This window comes from Podarcis filfolensis (assembly GCF_964270895.1).
Source record: "Podarcis filfolensis genome assembly, chromosome: 4".
NCBI classification, from domain to species: Eukaryota; Metazoa; Chordata; class Lepidosauria; order Squamata; family Lacertidae; genus Podarcis; species Podarcis filfolensis.
The window spans coordinates 39358959-39375173 of NC_139607.1; the positions used below are offsets into that span (position 1 = coordinate 39358959).

The following is a 16215-nucleotide window of genomic DNA, read 5'->3' on the forward strand; positions in this document are numbered from 1 at the left end:
GTCTATCAGATGGGTCAAGCTGAAAGGCTTAGAATGATGCAGTTATAATGCAGCACCAAACCTGAGCATGAAGAAGGGTGAGAAATTAGTCTTGAATGTAGCAGCAGGGGTCCATCTGTTCAATTTCTGACGTATTATTTATCATACTAAAGTAGGTCATTTTTAATCGTGCTTCTCCATTCCTTCTAGCTCACAGGAATATACATCATGCCTTCTCCTTGCTAAGAAAAAGAAGAAAAATCAATAAAGGCTAAATAAAATTTAAATCAGGATGTTCCAGTTTGACACACACAAGAGGACTGAAGGTCTAAGAGTGCCAGTATTGTCAGTACAAAAGCATTCCTGATAGGCCTGGGCATACAACTCTAAGTGCAACCTAAGGAGCTCAAGCTGGGATTTTCTGCTTTTGCCATGACCCTGTTGCCCTTTGCTTCTGGCTGAATTTAAAAGCAAACCTACTAGATTTGCACTTTCTGAAACAATATACAAACTAAAGAAAAAACCGACCATCGTTCGCAATTCACACCTCAGAATTTTGCAGTGCAGTTCTATGTTCAAGTAACCTGTACAAAAATACATATACTAGGGTAAAGCGTGCATAGAAATGCATATATCAGTGACAGAACATACCAAGGTGTCTTATATTACAGGAAATTGTTTTGCAAAACATGTTTATTAGGCAAAATTTCCCAGAAAAATGTTTGTATTGGGAGAAATTTGCACTAAATTGGTGATGAATTTCCATGAGCACTTAAAGCAATCTGATGGATCCTATCGCCCCAGGGTTGCCCCTTCAGGGGCCATGGGACTGCAATCTAAACAGTTTGTGTTTTGTTTTCTGGTTTATGTAGCCCTGACGAAAATAACATATGTATTTTATTTTATACACCAAGAGCTTTGGAATGATTCCTTCTTGTTGAAAATTGTTTAAATAACATCAACGTCTCTGGCAACACTTGCTGCAGATGTATGCAATGACAACAGCTGAAGTTCTGAGAAAACCACATTGTATATTCTAAAACAGGGGTCAGCAAACTTTTTCAGCAGGGGGCCAGTCCACTGTCCCTCAGACCTTGTGTGGGGCCGGACTAAATTTTTTTTGGGGGGGGGATGAACGACTTCCCATGCCCCACAAATAACCCAGAGACACATTTTAAATAAAAGTACACATTCTACTCATGAAAAAACACTCTGATTCCTGGACCATCCACAGGCCAGATTTAGAAGGGGATTGGGCTGGATCTGGCCCCCGGACCTTAGTTTGCCTACCCATGTTCTAAAACGTATCTGATCAATACAAACCAAAACACTACACATGCAGAGGTTTCCTGTTTTGCTCATCTGAAGGCAAAAGCTCCTTCAACTGCATGTCTGAGCTCATGATGGAGGATGGTGAAGCTATTACCTTGATTCAACAAGTGAAACACATGTGTTTACCAGAACTGGAAGACCTGAGCCAGTGAGCAGAAGCCCCACTGAAATCACCTTCAAAACCACGTGTGGATGCACGAGTGGACTGCATCCAGTTCTTTGCCTGAACTGGTTATTGGTGCTCTTCGAAACCGTTTGATAAGGCTTCATGTTTGCACTCTCATTTTCACCTTTTAGACCCTTGTTCCCACGCCCTGAGAGACACATCCGCAGCACCTGTTTGTACATGATCTTCCCTCTGCTGTACGGAGGCACAGTTCATTGCTTATTTACATACACCCCACAGAGATGCTTTCATCAAACCCAAAAAAACACACACACAACCATGCCTGCTGTTGTGTATCTCCACTTCCACATGCAAAATGGGTGCTATCAGAAAGAAGGTCTTAAATTCCAAGTCCCTGAGTGGGTCTGCTGCAGTCAAATGCTGGGTTTACATCCAGACGCAGTGGATGTTGCACACTTCCCTTTTGCTTCTCTTGCCCAAGATGCTCTTGGCAGAAAGATGGGCCTCAGGTGGGCAACTGGGATGAGCACTGATTAGCTGGAAGAGGTAAAGAGATTTATACATCCAATATAATGAAACCTGTATGATCCTGTATAACTTGCTCGTTGCTAATCTCCTTCCTACTGTGCTTTGGCACGGAACACCAAGCCTACTCCAGCCCAATATGCAGCTCTGTATATTTCTCTGGTAATTAACCTTGACAATTTGAAGTGTACAGTTTCAGCCTGGGTATCATGCTCGTTTCTACCCTCTGCTGCTAAAATAAAATTATATCTTTGCTCATCCATTCATTTTACATGTAGAAAGACAGATGGTTGCTCTGGATTGTTCCGTGCTGCAACAGATGCCGTAATTGAGGGCTGGAAAACTCTGCCAAATTAATTAGATACCCTTACCAATTTGGATGGAAAGGACAGTGCATTACCATTCCACGCTGTAGAGCTTCCGACACATTGGGGTTATCTTTGTTGAATTTGCAGGTTTCCTTGGGAACTCTTCCCATTGTTCAAGCTGGGATTAGAACCGCTTGCATCACCGAGGGATTTGCCAGGTGCTGAACGGTGAAGACGCAAGAGCAGCAAAACGAAGGAGAAGGGAGAATTGGGGGACAAAAGCAGATGTGTATCCAAGTGTTTATAGAAAAGTCAGTGTATCCTCACTTCCATTCATCCATTAAAAAAACAGGTAAGGAAACGGACCATTGTTATTCTAATGAGCAAAATGCCCTTCTCAGTATGATGGGCAGGAAGGATGTGAGGAACTGGGCATTACATGGACCCCTAAGTATGCACACATGTACAGAGGGTCCCTCTGCAATTCTTAAAAAGGAAGCAACACCCAAAGGTGGCTTCAATTCAGATCCTGTTCACTGCACGGTGCTATGCAAAAAAATAAATAAATTCAGTCAAAGTGGCCTGATGAGCAAGACCATTATAGAAGAGAGAGAAAGCTGACTTAGAATGGAGCGTCAACTTTTATTTTACCCTCAAACCAAGGGGAGAAGAGAAAACAATAAATAAAAAACATGGTCTTCTTGAACAGTGGCCAAGCAAACTGCCTCCAACAATGGAAGGACAACATAGTCATTTTGGTTTGTCAACATATGCTAGCTCACCCTGCCATCTCTGAGAAATGTATTACTGCAATAATTTTATCAAAGAAAACCAGTTATTTATTAAAATATTTATATGCTGCTGCATCATAAAAAAAAAATAATCACAGGGATTTACAATATAAAACAAAAACCAGACAGTAAAGCCATAAAAAGTTAAAAGCAAGTTAAAAGCAATAAATAAATAAAAGCATCTACAGACAATTGTGGGGATGTACTCTTAATTGCCTGCCTAGGCCTAGCAGAATAGAAAAGTTATCAGCAGGTGTTTAAAAGGTGGCACAGAAGGAGCCAATGTGTATCTATTGGCAGAGTCTTCCACAGCTGATAACATGAAAAGCTTGGTTTATCACTGTTGTTGGTTGACAATACCAATTCAGGGAACCATCAGAAAAAGTGCCGATAATTCATGAAACGAAACAACTTTTTTCAAACAAAGACGCAATTCATGTGAGATTGAGAAAGCATTACAACTTGAACCTGGTTTTAAGCATTGCTGAGTTCAAGCTGCATCAATTCAGAATATGACTAGGCCAAGCTGATTCCATTCCACTTTCTAAGAAACAAATATCCATCTCTTATTATCAGTTATTACTCTCGTACAGGACTGCTTTGACACACGGGAGCTGGCAGAGGGGAAATGACACAGCAGTTTGAAGGATAGCTATTGCACTAATGGCAAGACTGGAGGGTTCTCAGCACTGGCATACTGGAACAAGAACTAGTATTAAGGGACAAACTTCACCTATTTCAGGATATGTGTGATTCTTCTTAAAAGCAGCCATGTGGTGAAGGGCAATTTGGATCAGGGCAGGCAATTTCCCAGTGCAAAACTTCTTCCTCCCGGTGCTGCTGTGAGCTGCATGTTTTCATAATACATGCTATGGCTCTGATCCTGAACGCCATGCTTTGGAAAGGTGCATTTGCTTTTAGTGAAAGAAGGAGACATCGGCGGGAGATCCAGGCATGGAGCTTATTAGTTTGAGCCAAAGACAGTTGTACACAGGACCATAATGACATGAATGATGATACCCAGAATTTTAAGGGAAGGACCCAGGTTTGATGCCCTATGATAAACATTGGAGAGCTACTGCTAGCCACTGTAAGTGGAACAGTGGGCCAACTCTGGATGGAGAAGTTTCCCATGCTTAGGCCGATGGCAGGTCTACTTATTACAAGTGCCACTTATAGGCACCTCAAAACAATACATGGAAATGTTATGTGTGAAGACTGCCAGATGGGTCCCACCAGTTGTTTTGACTGCTTTCATACCTCTAGCAGCTACTACTAGGAGTGCCTGGTGGAGAATGTCTACATGAAGTGGATCCAATTTGCTGCATATAAAACCTTCATGGGAACCAGTCACCATACAGAGGTTGTTTATAGGCACAATATGTGCTTCCCCCAAAGCTTTCTGTTTTCCTCAGACTAATGACTTATTGGTCCGAAATGCCTTTAACTATTAGCATCAGATGCATGCTTCTACAACAGAGTATAGTGTCATTTTAATAAATCTCCTCACATATGAAAGTACATTTTAGGCAAGTTTGGGTCATATTGTCTCAAGTTCTTTGCAGGACTTTTTTCCCCCTCATAGAAAGGGACTAGAAAGGGTTCAAGAGAAACTTAATAGCAAGAGACAGCCCTGTCACAAAAATTAGTCACTCTGCAAGGGTGGTTTTCTCCCCATTCTGTCGCCATGCCAGATAGATATAGAAAACAGCACGTAAGAAGAATTTGGTCAAACTTTTGACTGTTGTAACTTTAGGTTAGCTTTTTTCTCCTAGTAAGTTTCAGACGGGTTTTTGAAGCCCTCTGTTAAAACTACCCTATCAAATTTGCGGTGTTTCTTAGAATGGGGAGAAAGAACATAAATGATTGTGTCTTGCAGGAATGTAGGACTGCTCAACTTGTGGAACGCATGCCATAGAGAAAGCAACGGAAGGTTTTTGTGTGCACCTAGGAGCCGCCTAAGGTTGTTCACCTCAAGATAGATTTCTGCCTCTGTTTTCTTATAGTGTAGTCACCCTGATCATGGCCCAGCTGAGGGTGAACACCAATAACTGACAAAGGTACATATATTAATACTGTATAGCAGAGAAAAGTTTAAGATTGCTCTGTCAACTAAAAATTACCATTCTAATTTCATTGTTCTATGGTCATGCCTCTGTGTCAGATATTCAACGTTTACCAACATTCCATCACGTTGGAGAGTGTGTTTTCTTGTTATTGAGCTTTATTCAAAGCTATACTTAAAAGACTTTAATACAGACACAACAGAGCTTGCTAATAAACAATTCAACTGAAAGGGAACCAATTTAAAGGAATGAACATGTGCATTGCTACTGCTTATTCCTCCTCCCCATCACTTATAAATGCTGATATATTTGTGCAGAGGCTTACACTGCCGTGTTTGCAGATCACTCAGCATGCTGGACTATAAATTCATTATGTACACCATTTGCCACAATGATTTTGCAGGGGCAAAAAATTGTTTGCATAAACTTTTCTGGTCCAGGTTATTTCTTTGTGGTCCTGAGCTGTAGTTGCCCATATAAAAGTTGCCAGAGGTTCTGCTCTTGTTCAAACCCACTTCATTTTGCTCTAACATTGAAGATAAACTGTGTAGAACTGTAGATGAAGTTATGTGCTCTACAGTTATCATAAAAGCATGAATATTTCTTTGATTGTAGGGTTGTCAGTCTCTACTACCATATGTTTACTGGTCTCAGGAGGCAAAAAACAGACAACAGATTCACAATTAGGTGGAAACTTTTTCTTAAAATATTTAAAACTGGAGAAGAATAGTTATTACTAACTAAAACAATTACACTCATGAAAAGGGTTGCTACTTGAGGGTCAATTTCCAAATCTATAGTTCCATATGCTCCTCATATTTCGTTTGAGATAGAACAGGCACTTGGGGAAGCGTTAAATCAGCTGAATAAATTATTGCTGAATTTCACTTGAGTGTACATAGCTTCTGCTTCTCTTGTCTTTGTTTAATTCCTCAGCACTAAAGTGTAGTTGTGCTGACATATTTTGCAAAATGAAAATGTAGGATACATTCTCCACAGCCAGGGCCGGATTTACGTATAAGCTAAACAAGCTTCCTAGCTTCCTTCCTTCCTTCCTTCCTTCCTTCCTTCCTTCCTTCCTTCCCTCCTTCCCTCCTTCCCTCCTTCCTTCCTTCCTTCCTTCCTTCCTCATGGCATACATGATGCTGCTTTCATCACCAGCTATCTCCACAACCACCCACAATTGCTCTGCTTATGATCTGGCCTGGAATCTTATGCTGGAATAATCATATGCCACATGATCTATGATATCATACATTACAAATACACCACAGTTTGCTGTGCCCTTCATTGTAAGGAAACCACACCTGAGGTATGTGCTGCCACCCCTGAAACCTCTCACCACTCAGAGACTGCGGGTGTAGGAATGCTTCTTTGTGGGCAGTCTAGGTGTAGTCTAAAACAGCACTTAACAGAGCTCAATTGGCGTGTCCTTTTCCTCATTCCACGTTTAGACTATAACTTAACGCATATACTGCCAATGGCTACAACATCAGCCAACTTCACACCCGAACACCCACCCACCCACCCACCCTTGCTTGGTTTATCTTCTAGTATGATGAACAGTTTTGGATAATGCAAAACCTTGTGCACTATTTTGTAACATTTTGGGTAGCAAATAATAATGGCATTGCTCTAATGTGAATTTTGGAATTTCTTTGGTGGTTGGTTACAGTCATATTAAAACAAACATAAATAATAAAACCAACGACTTGAAAATATTTTCCAGCATATCTCTAGGGCTTCCCCATCCTCTGCTTCCATCAACAGGGACCCCTGTCTCCTCTTCCCTGGGCCCATTTGGTGCCCAACACATCTGCACATGACAACTACTCTGCAACATCTCTTGGGTGATGTCAATATGAAGAATGAGCTTACCTATCGTTTGTAGTCCACCCCTTGGTTCTGATCTTCAGGCAATACTCAGGAGACTCTGGTACCTTTGCACAAACACAAGCTTTTGAGGAACCATGTGACACAGTTCCTCAGCTCTAAGGCCTGCACCAAACGAAAGAAAGAGAGAAACCTCTCAAAAACTAGCAGTCCCTCTTAAAACTGTAACACAACCACCCGGTATATTTAAAGCACTATTGTACTACTTTAAACCATCATGGCTTCCCCCCAAGAATCCCGGGAGTTTGTGAAGAGTACTGAGAGTTTTTAAGGGCCCCCTGTTCCCCCAGGCCAGCCCAAGAAACCTTGGCACCTGAGCCGAACCAACAAATGTGTACCCCTATCCCCAGCCTGGCCACGCAACCTGCCATTTTGTACAGCACCATGCACTCACCAGTCCTCAGTCAGCATGGCTAATGGTCAGGGATGACATGACACTGACAAGCCAGTGTGGTGTAATGGTTAGAGTGGAGGACTAGGGGCTGGGAGACCAGAGTTCAAATCCCCACTCATTTTAATGTTTGATGTTTTATAATGTTTTTATACATGTTGGAAGCCACCCAGAGTAGCTGGGAAAACCTAGTCATATGGGTAGGGTGTAAATAAAGGAGTTATTATGGAATAGGATGTCCTCCCCAGAAATGCTGGAGGGTATCCTAGCTCTGTACTCCCAAGCCGTTCATGAAGAAATTGCTACCCTCATTTGATTCCATAAAATACATTTGTCAAAAAGTAAAACCCTTTCCTCACCACTTTTTAAGAATTCTGGTTACATAACAGGTGTTTGATAAGTGTGAAGGAGTAACAGATAAATATGTGGCAAAAGTAGGCAGTGTCGTATGGAAATTCTTGCTTTTGTTTTATCCTATACTCTGCTCTGGATAAGGTGGGACTAATTTTTATGAGTGCTGAATGAATACACCGTCTTCTGCTTCAGTGCAGGGAATTGGGTTATGTAGATCTCTTTCCCCCCTGCTAGTTAAAGACTCTAGACTTCCTGCACTTTAAATAAATCAGAGTAACTGCACAGGTTTGATGTGCAAGATTTTCTGTGAAATATTTATTTGGTGGGTAGCAGAAGAGAATTAGGGGAACATGTTAAGTGGATGGGTTTTTATACTGAAACGTCCCTTTTTAAAAAAAGGTACCATGAAGTGAGAGTGCTTGAAGTTTTAAAGATTCTGAAACATTTGATAAGGCTCTCAAGAACCATTATATTAATCTTTGTTATCAGTGGCACTTAGGTTCTCCTCCACTCACTCAATGAGTATCTTAAACAAGTAAGTTTTGGCAGGGGACAAACCCAAAGCAAAAGCGTCAGACACATTTGGTGGTGCGGAGCATGATCAATGTAACCCAGCCAGTGAAGCACTTTAACACCCCATTGATTTCAGTGGAAAAGTTAAGTACGTACTTAAATCTCTCTCTCCCCTCCCTTTGAAATCGAAAGAGTTCATCTCTGCCTGGTTTCCGCCCAAAAAGGTTCGTTTAATTCTTTTCCTCACCGAAGTAAGAGATGTTGATGCAATTGAACTTAACTGATGTGGCTTGTATTAAATAAACGCAATCCCCTTAAAACAGAACGGATCCATCTCATTACAAGCACTTACACTTATCACAGATTCAATACCTACTGCGTTTCCTTGCCCACATAGTCTAAATGATATCAAGCTAGTTACTGCTTCATTATCCAATAGGCACACTATGCATGGGCTTAGGGCGGAGAGACACAGAGAGATTTTGGAAAGAATTTGACATTTGATTTTTTTAAAAAAAGCATTAAAGTAGATATCAAGGGAGAAGTCAGAAATTTATTGGACTTGCTTACTAAACTTGCTTAAATACTACATTTTTCTGTTCTCTGTTTATTACTTATCCCCATCTAAATTAGTGGGCATCTAGCGGACGTTGCACATGATATACATGCATATGCATTTCAGAATACATGTAAGTTTTGTGTCATTAAAAAAAAAATAATTTCATACTATGGCTTAGTATTGTTTTTATTTTGAATTACATTTAGGGAGGCCCCATGTTTTTAGTGCTTACGGCCTCTAAAGGTCTCGATCCAGCTCTGAAGATGGTGAGCTAACAGTTAACTCTTGGCAATTAGGAATCAAACATATAACAGAGATTGCTGCAGTAGCTTGCTCTACAGGAAGAGGGATGGATGTGCTGAGGTGGAGTACCAGTATCACCATGCACTGCCATCAGAAGTGGCTCACTAAGGAGGGCAGATCCACTTCACCAGCCTCCTGACAACTGAATCACAGTTACTTACTGTGAGGGGGAGGGGCAAACAGGTAGCAAATTCAGCATAGTGCAAAGACACTGGCGGAGCCAATCCAGTGCTCCTCATGTCCTGTTTGCACCATGCTGACCTCCTCACAATCTTACATCTCCCCTTCCCTGTAAGCTACAGAAACCCACCAGTCTGGGAAGCTAGCCGAGCAGCTCTGCCCCACCTTGCAAACCACTTCTGACTACCACGCCATTGGGCCTTGAGGAAGAGAGAAAACATACCAAGAAGAGTTTGGATTTGATATCCCACTTTATCACTCCCCGAAGGAGTTTCAAAGCGGCTAACCTTCTCCTTTTCCTTCCACCTCCACAACAAACACTCTGTGAGGTAAGTGGGGCTGAGAGACTTCAAAGAAGTGTGACTAGCCCAAGGTCACCCAGCAGCTGCATGTGGAGGAGCGGAGACGCGAACCCAGTTCCCCAGATTACAAGACTACCACTCTTAACCACTACACCACACTGGCTCTCAACAAGCCAGTGAACAGGTGGTGGTGGCTCTCGCTGTTCTTTGTCTTCATCATCACCACAAGAGGGGCCCAGAATGGCAGGAAAAGACAACTGTTTAATAGATCAGAAATGATTAAGATCTTGGGAAATGTAGTAAGTTCTTTTAAAAAATCATCATCATCATCAGACTTTGTGTTTGCAAAATGATGAACTTGGACATACTTGTGTTGTTACCAACTGAACTTGCAGATGATGGTTCTTTCCACTGAGTAAGCAGAGGTGGAAGGAGTGGTGGTGCTTTTTAGTTACAGGACACATAATTGGCTGGGGCACAGGTGGCTAAAGAGAATAGTGAATTTCATACTATTAGGGTAGGGAAAGAGTGTCTGTTATGAAAGATATACCTGAGTGAACAACTACAACAACAAAGGAGATGACTTTCTCTTAGGAAGCCATTCTGTATTGATCAAATGGAAGCTATTTGATCTGCATCTAAATGGCCAGTGCATTGCAGGAAATAAGAAAATGCAGAATAGTTGAATAATCAATGTGACTGAAATTGACAAGCAGCAGGATTCTGTAATACACGCTGTCCTCAAGAGGAAAATGTGCATATGGCTTTCCTGAATCTCATTATAATTTATGTATTTTCAAGATATAAAAATTGATGAAATACATTTATTTAAATCCCTGGAAAGAAATAATGGGTAATACTGAAAATGAATTCCAGGAGGCAAATTTACCCCCAGGGGATAATAAAATGATTGAAGTTCAAACCATTAGAAACACGATCCTCATGAAGTGCCCCCTTTTCCTTATATAAGAGACTGGGTTCTTTTGCCTGATTAATTCTGCAGGGAAGGGGAGGAGAGTTTTCCCGTCACTCTGCGGAGCCTTGGCAGCAAATTGCTGAAAGAAGTGAGCCAAGTGGCTGTGCATTAAGAATGCACAGCATGTGCCATTGTGGTGTACACTGTCATGTTCGAAGTGGAGAGAGAGAGAGAGAGAGAGAGAGAGAGAGAGAGAGAGAGAGTCATGCTTCTATACATGAGGAAGCTACAGTTAACCACATAGTAAACTCAATGGCCCATACAGAAGCAAATACCCCCTCCCCACAATGCAATTTCACAATGGAGCATTCACATCAATAAAGATGAACAACATTTGTCATTTTTGTTGGGACTGGCTTGAAATCCAGCAGACCCCAAGTCAGGTCAGTCCATCCCCACCTCCAGAATGCCCTGCTTTAGAGCTTTCCATGGAGTCCTGCTGGCAAAAAGATTGGTGGGCATCACAATAAATGCTGCACCAGCATCCCATGGTGGATTGGGGGTTGGATTGTATCCTAAGCAAGGCAGAGTGTGAGGCATGAGCCTTCCATCTTTCTAAAATGATAGTAAACAGAGATGAAGTCTATTTTCGTGTGCGTGGAAAAGCCTCTCTTCTCTTATTCGCTAGCCAGGACATTGCAATCTACAAGATAGATAGGCCATCTAAGGTGCCATCTCCCTCCGAGGAGAGGGGGGCGATGGCCTGGTAAGAGAGTCTTCTCCTTCATGTCTCCCAAACTGTGAAACTTCCCTCTTAATTGAGGGTGTATCTCTTCACCTTGGTCTGTGACAGTTGAACACAGGGCAATGCAACCATGTGAGTATGTCGCATGCAGGTTTGCACACAGAGAAATATGGCACATTGGCATACACATCCTGTATCAGATGAATAGCTATACACACTCTACATCTTATTTGCTGCTTTAGTGCACAACCTGTAACTCATCAAGCTTGATGAGCCCAGCCATGTATGGCAATCCAGCAGAGAATCTATCAACCTCTTTTTGCTGCCCAGTTAAGATTGCAAAATAAAAGGATTTTCAAGCACTGGCAAACCACCCAGTACAGCACTGGTATGCTGCAGCTGTCTCAATAGGCCTGTCTTATGGCATCTGCGTCAACAGCCCAAGCAGCCTACCTCTTGCTCAGGGGCCATTATATCATTGCAGCCCATGATGTGGCAGAACTGCCAAGATAACAGCAGCCTGTTATATATATTTTTTCCAAAAGCCATTTCATTCCTCCTCCCCCACCACCTCCACTTCAGAGAAGACGCTTTGCCACCATTTCCCACTCATTTCACCCTTTGAATCTTGGATTCATTATAACATTGCATCTCAGATGAAATTCAGAAAGGTTAAAGGCATTGATTAAGGAGGTGATTATGCATTTAGGTTTCAGGAGGGGGAGAATCAGACTACACAATCCTGAGGGTACATTAACCTTTGAGATCTTCAACTATTGTACGGCTGGCAATACCGAATCCTCTCGTGAAAATGTCAGCAAAACACATGGCCTCGCTTGGCTGTTCATTTGCTTGATAGAAATGTGGTAATGAACAAAAGGTGGCCATAAAACAGGAAGAGAGAGCCTGAAATCAATCTCTCTCGGCTTAGATTAAGGTCCTGTCAGCGAATCCTCTAGCACAGATGGCCAAAAGGCTCACTTGTTGAAAAATGAAAGGAGACAGAGGATTAACCCTCAGCTATCTGAATGCCAAACATTAAGCTAATTAATGCTGGGAGGACTAGAGTTCTGTACTGATGCTGAGGAGGAGCAGCGGGGGTCTAAGCGCATGAGGCGGCAGAGAAGAAATGGCCAAATGAACAACAGGCAGAGGTGCTGCAAAGTCCTCAGCCTGTTCATCTGTTGCTGCATATTTCCCATTACTGCTACAGCACCTCGCCATCTCAAGTGTACACATCAGTCCCAACAGCTGGCAAATAATATTCTCTCCTGTAAATCTGAGATAAACATGTCTGTGTACATATCTCATTCTGGCCTTGCATTTGAAGTATCTTTTGGACTTCAGGTCACACAGCTGGCTTACAGGGCAATATTGACAAATGATACACTTTTTCTATTAATTGTCATGAAATAGAAATATAATAAATCAAATCAACGATGATTTCCTTGGAAATGTTCCTTAGTGGAGGCTTTGAGAACTCTTTGAAAACAAAGTTCCCAGACTCGAGAACAACAGAATAGGTTCTCTAGGTGTCATGTACCCTAAGGCTCCCTTAGCTGTTGCTTTTTTTCTCAGGCCAGCTCCTTCAAAGCACACAAGGCACCCAAGGTAATTGCACAACCTGCTCCGACTCCCTCTCCTTCCACTGTGAATATGGCAGACATGGGAAATGGTTCTCTGTGCCTGGGTGGCACAGTAGTCCTCACAGAGAGAGAAGAAAGGGTACGAACAGAAGCTGCCTTCATAGGCTCTGCTCAGTGCTGGATTTACATATAAGCTAAACAAGCTATAGCTTAGGGCCCCACTCTCTTGGGCCCCCCCCCCCAAAATTTCACTATTAATATACTACACAATTACTGTGATAAAATACATATTTTGTTATGTGCAAATGGCTTTAGATACCTATTAGGTCCATAAATTACCATATAGTATATATTCAACACACACACACAAAACAACGACAATTTGTTATTGACAAAGGACAGCTGGACATAATAAAGGGCCCCATTACCTTCAGTAGCTTAGGGCCTCATCAAACCTAAATCTGGCCCTGGCTCTGCTACATGGACTCCACATGACAAAAGGATAAAGGTTTACCCAATCACATGGAAGAGCCTCCAGCAATACAACTGATTGTCCACTCAGACCTTCTCCCAACACATGGAGACAGTGGACACAACATCAGGAGCAAGGCTTCACTACACTTTGATTCGGTGGATCCCCTTTACACGTAAGTTAAGGCATGAAGTGAACTAGGCAAGCATTCCAAAGTGGAAGAGAAGTGGTTGAAACAAACCTCCACAGACATAGACTGTGCTGTGGCATATCAAATGAGAGGTTTTTCCCCCACCTTGCACACCAACACAGCCCGTTTTTGACGCATTGTGGGTCAAAGAAAGTCTGAACACAGCAGAAACTTTAGACAAAGGGGGGGGGCTCGTTCACAACACTTGCACAAATATGCTGACAGGAATCGTTGCCATGCTATTCTGGATCCACTTTGCAGCAATAATACATTTATGCTATCCACTACAGCAAATGTAATTTTAGAGCCAGATTTGAAAGATGGAGCTTTCTGTTTGTTTTGCTCACCCTACTTGGTGGTTTGGTTGATTTATTTAAAATTTTCCTTTAAAAAAATTATACATCCATTTGGTCGGATTTCAGTAGGGAGATGTTGACCTGTTCTAGAGGTTTGTAATAAATGCCTGTCTTACCTTGCCAGCTGGAGATAGATATATAGCTATAGCTATAGCTATAGCTATAGCTATAGCTACAGCTGGCATATTGAGTGTAGCACCTTAACAGCATCATCTTTTAAAATTTTAAATAGTTCAGCTGGAATACCATCACTTCCAGTGGCCTTGTTATTTGCAGTGCTTTCTAAGGCCCATTTGACTTCACTCTCCAGGATGTCTGGCTCAAGCTCAGCAACCCCACTACCTGGGGTGTACGATACATCCATATCTTTCTGGTATAATTCCTCTGTGTATTCTTGCCACCTCTTCTTGATGTCTTCTGCTTCTGTTAGGTCCTTACCACTTTTGTCCTTTATTATGGCAATCTTTGAACGAAATGTTCCTTTCATATCTCCAATTTTCTTGAACAGATCTCTGGTTCTTCCCATTCTGTTGTTTTGCTCTATTTCTTTGCATTGCTCGTTTAAGTAGGCCTTCTTGTCTCTCCTTGCTATTTTTTGGAAATCTGCATTCAATTTCCTGTATCTTTCTCTATCTCCCTCGCATTTTGCTTGCCTTCTCCCCCCCGCTATTTGTAAGGCCTCATTGGACAGCCACTTTGCTTTCTTGCATTTCCTTTTCATTGGAGAAGATCAGTCTACATCCCAATCCCAAAGAAGGGCAGTGCCAAAGAATGCTCCAACTACCGCACAATTGCACTCATTTCACACGCTAGCAAGGTTATGCTTAAAATTCTACAAGGAAGGCTCAAGCAGTTTGTGGACCGAGAACTCCCAGAAGTGCAAGCTGGATTTAGAAGAGGCAGAGGAACCAGAGACCAAATTGCAAACATGCGCTGGATTATGGAGAAAGCTAGAGAGTTCCAGAAAGACATCTACTTCTGCTTCATTGACTATGCAAAAGCCTTTGACTGTGTCGACCACAGCAAACTATGGCAAGTTCTTAAAGAAATGGGAGTGCCTGATCACCTCATCTGTCTCCTGAGAAATCTCTATGTGGGACAAGAAGCTACAGTTAGAACTGGATATGGAACAACTGATTGGTTCAAAATTGAGAAAGGAGTACGACAAGGCTGTATATTGTCTCCCTGGTTATTTAACTTATATGCAGAATTCATCATGCGAAAGGCTGGGCTGAATGAATCCCTAGCCGGAATTAAGATTGCTGGAAGAAATATCAACAACCTCAGATATGCAGATGACACAACCTTGATGGCAGAAAGTGAGGAGGAATTAAAGAACCTTTTACTGAGGGTGAAAGAGGAGAGCGCAAAATATGGTCTGAAGCTCAACATCAAAAAAACGAAGATCATGGCCACTGGTCCCATCACCTCCTGGCAAATAGAAGGGGAAGAAATGGAGGCAGTGAGAGATTTTACTTTCTTAGGCTCCATGATCACTGCAGATGGTGACAGCAGCCACGAAATTAAGAGACGCCTGCTTCTTGGGAGGAAAGCAATGACCAACCTAGACAGCATCTTAAAAAGTAGAGACATCACCTTGCCAACAAAGGTCCGTATAGTTAAAGCTATGGTCTTCCCAGTAGTGATTTATGGAAGTGAGAGCTGGACCATAAAGAAGGCTGATCGCCGAAGAATTGATGCTTTTGAATTATGGTGCTGGAGGAGACTCTTGAGAGTCCCATGGACTGCAAGAAGATCAAACCTCTCCATTCTGAAGGAAATCAGCCCTGAGTGCTCACTGGAAGGACAGATCGTGAAGCTGAGGCTCCAATACTTTGGCCACCTCATGAGAAGAGAAGACTCCCTGGAAAAGACCCTGATGTTGGGAAAGATGGAGGGCACAAGGAGAAGGGGACGACAGAGGACGAGATGGTTGGATAGTGTCTTCGAAGCTACAAATATGAGTCTGAACAAACTGCGGGAGGCAGTGGAAGACAGAAGTGCCTGGCGTGCTCTGGTCCATGGGGTCACGAAGAGTCGGACACGACTAAACGACTAAACAACAACAACATAGCTACAGCTATAGATATATAGATATATAGATATATATGGATGCTTTTTCTTCCTTTTGAAATTTTCTTTGCTTTGTTTTGGCTGCTATTTTGTTGTTGATGTTGTTGAGTTGCTAGTTGTTGACTCTGAATTATTTTCACTTCCCTCTGATCCTCTGGAGTAACATCAGTTGACTGCCATGACAGCTAGTTTAAATGAGGGCAGAGCCAGTTAGCAAACACAGCTGCTGGAGGGAATGGTTAGGTGACTGTACC

General features: G+C 42.3%; 2 long non-coding RNA genes across 2 annotated transcripts in view; one reads left to right on the top strand and one right to left on the bottom strand.

Moving 5' to 3' along the window:
- Positions 1-16215, bottom strand: part of LOC310761925 — a 61011-nt gene that overhangs the window by 21873 nt on the left and 22923 nt on the right. Inside the window, exons 6-8 of the long non-coding RNA XR_014547739.1 lie at positions 7007-7126; positions 2335-2492; positions 62-221 (exon numbers count right to left, since the gene is read on the bottom strand). This is a non-coding gene — a long non-coding RNA (uncharacterized lncRNA). The remainder of the gene's footprint in view (positions 1-61; positions 222-2334; positions 2493-7006; positions 7127-16215) is intronic.
- Positions 217-5131, top strand: LOC310761928. The gene is made up of 3 exons (XR_014547745.1): positions 217-319; positions 2419-2623; positions 4942-5131. It is a non-coding gene; the product is annotated as an uncharacterized lncRNA (long non-coding RNA).